Genomic DNA, 3491 nt, shown 5'->3' on the forward strand with positions numbered 1-3491 from the left:
TTAAGTTAAACAAAGCTGTTATCCATATGGTCATTTTTGTTAGTTTTCTGTGATTGTGGTTTTCATTCTGTCTGATAGATTAGGATAAGAGGCTTGTGCAAGCTTCCTGATGGGAGAGACTGGCTGTGGAGAAAACTGGGTCTTGCTTTGGTGGGCAAGGCCATGTTCATTAAATCTTTAATCCAACTTTATGCTGATGGGTGGGACTGTGTTCCCTCCCTGTAGTTTGGCCTTGATGGCAAACCATGGTAGGGGTAATGGTAACCTCCTCCAAAGGGACTTATGCTAGCACTCTGTGCCTCCCAGGACTGCTGCTGTCAGTGCTCCTGACCAGCAGCAGGCCACTGTTGACCCATGCCTCTGCTGGAGACTCCCAAACACTCACAGACAAGTCTTACTCAGTCTCTTGTAGCATCACTGCTCCTTTCCCATGGGTCCTGGTGTGTGCAAAGGTTTGTTTGTGCCCTCCAAGAATCTCTGTTTCCCTAGTCCTGTGGAAGTTCTGTAATCAAATCCTGCTGACCTTCAAAGTTAGATTCCTTGGGAATTCTTAGTCCCTTTGCTGGGATCCCTAGGTTGGAAAGTCTGTTGTGGGGCCTAGAACTTTCACAACAGTGTAAGAACTTCTTTGGTATAATTGCTCTCCAGTTTTATTTGTAACTGATCAAACCTGGGATCAACCCAATGTCCCTTCAACTGGGGAATGGATAAGCTAATGATGGTACATTCATGCAATGGAGTATAACTCAGGTAAGGGACTATTAAACCCAACAATGTAGATGAATCTCAAATGTATTATGCTTAGTGAAAGAATCCTGTATCCAAAGGCTCCATATTGTATAATTTCATTTATATGACATTCTCTAAAAGATAAAACTATAAGGAGACAGAACAAGTCAGGGTTGCCATGAGTCAGAAGTAGGGAAGTTTTTACTATAAAGTAGCCAGTATGAATTTGACAGGGGAGGGCAAAGGGTAATGGAACAGTTCTGTACCTTAACTGTGTTGGTTACACAACTCTATGCATTTGTCAACGCTTATTGAACTGTACACCAGACATTAGTTATTCTATGTAAAATTTTTAACAAAAAGTTTAAAACATAAAGCATAAAAGAGCTTCCCAGGTGACTTAAAGGTAAAGATTCTGCCTACCAATGCAGGAGATGCAGAAGACATGGGTTTAATCCCTGGGTCGGGAATATCCCCTGGAGAAGGAAATGGCCACCCACTCCAGTATTCTTGCCTGGATAATCCCATGAAGAGAGGAGTCTGGCAAGCTACAGTCCATAGAGTCAAAAACAATTGAACACGACTGAGCACACAAACACTGTGGCAATGGCATAAAATAAGCCTGCATGCTGTATGATTCTTTTTACATGACATTCATATTAAGGCAAAACCATAGGAGCAGAAAAAAAAAGATCAGTGGATCTGAGGGTGGGGGTAGGGGTTGACTACAAAGGGCTCCGAGAGTTTGGAGGTGACGCAAACTATCACATATCTTGATAGTGATGGTAGTTCACTACTGTATATATTTGTGCAAACTCACAGAACTTACACTATAAAGGGTAAACTTTATCGTATATAAATTATACTATTAAGGCAAGAGGGAAAAGACTCGAGAAACATTTTTAAAAAGCTGTGGGGATCTCCCTGGTAGTACAGTGGCTAGAAATCTGCCTAGCAATTCAGGGAACATGGGTTTGATCCCTGGTTAAGATTCCACATGTCACAAGAGCAACTAAGCCTGTGTACCACAACCACTGAGACTGTGCTCTGCGCTTCAGTAGTTGCAGAGCACAGTCTCAGTGGTTGTGGTACACAGGCTTAGTTGCTCTTGTGACATATGGAATCTTAACCAGGGATCAATTGTGATATGCTGTAGAAAATCTGGAATCCCAAATTCTTATCCTGACATGAGTACCTTAGTTCTTCTCTTTGACTTGGACCAAATTTTGTTTCCTTGCTGTTTCTTCCTTATCAAGATACCTATTCCTAGTACTTTATCTCTCAGGAGCACTAGAAAAGATTTATGAAGTTAAATTATGAATTGTCATATGGTTATTAAATGGCCTTAGCTGTCCTAGTACCCAATTTTTCACTGAGGCACTATTATCTTTCAGGAGTTTGCTAAGGTAGTGTGAAGTTGGCCCCCATTAAAGGATATGTGGAGCAGAATTTTAGCAAGACTCTATTTTTAAAGCCAAAAAAGAGAATGCATTTAAAATTTTGATTAACAGAGGCTGGCACACCATAGGTACTTAATCAATGTTAAGGAGGCAGTACAGTGCAGAGTAAAGGGCCTGGCATAGTTTTGATAACACCTAGGTTCCAATATACATGTATGTTGTCTTGCCTACTTCCTGACAACTTTGAGCCTACTATCTTTCATGTGGAGAGACTAACCTCTTACCGGAAGAATTGCATTGAATGTTAAGGGAGGTATCAGGGTATAGTGCTCAAGCAGTATGTAATTCTCTCCTCTGGCTGTCCCAGAATGCAGGAATGGTCTGCACTTCCCTGCCAATCCTGCAGCCAAGAGCTCATCAGTCCATTACATGGTTCTAGTCTTAGGATTTGAATAGGTAAATTAGAGGGTGACAGCAAGAAGCAAGGCTAAGCTGTGAATGTGGTTCCAAAGATGAGGATGTGGAAGTTTGGGGCAGACTGCAGTCTAAGACCCATTCCCTTCAAATGTGTCCAGTCTCTGGTAGACTGCTGGGAACTGAGGTCCTAAGCATGACTCAAACAAGCTCTGGTAAAGTAAGATTTGTGTTTCTGTTGCTATCATTTACCCAAGTTCCTTAATGAGGAATGTTGACACTGCCTGGGCCTTTGTCTGATAGGGCAGACTCCTCCAGAAGAGGCAGCTAACAGTTTTAAGGGGTATAATGTTTAGAAAACACTGGGAAAGGAGTTGGTGGCTCTTGAGGATGCAGCCTATGAATAAATGACACCAAAACTCTTTTGAATCAAATGCTGGTACTGGGTGAGACATGGTGACACAAGGATGGGGCCCAGCCAGAGTACATCAATCAGTTCAAGGGATTCCAACTCAGTCTGCCCAGAAATGCCCCATAACAAGCACCTACCAACAGGTGCCTTATTTTCCCTGTGTGAACAAACAGTGCTTACCACACCTCAAACCAGCCAGGCTTGTGTGTTGTCTTCTTTCCTCTATCGTATCCCTAGATCCTTCCAGAGTATCAGAAGGCTCATTACTGTTCCCTTTACTCCCACTGCCACAGCAAGGATCTGTGGACTTGGGTGGGAGGAAGATGTGTGGCCTGCAGCCCATAGCAGGGATGTCTTACTGCTAAGCTCTGTTGTGGACTGGTAGAGAAATCATCACACACACACACACACACAAGGAATCCCCAGATATACAGCAGCCTAGCCTCTAGTTGCAGTCTCCAAGAGGGTTTTGTGAGGGGTAGGCCCTCCAACCAGTCCAGCCTATAAGGTGGGGGATAAATTGTTGGCATAAGGGA

The sequence above is a fragment of the Bos grunniens genome, chromosome X (assembly GCF_055505025.1).
Source record: "Bos grunniens cultivar Pamir isolate PY7600 chromosome X, Bosgru_T2T1.0, whole genome shotgun sequence".
Classification (NCBI taxonomy): domain Eukaryota; kingdom Metazoa; phylum Chordata; class Mammalia; order Artiodactyla; family Bovidae; genus Bos; species Bos grunniens.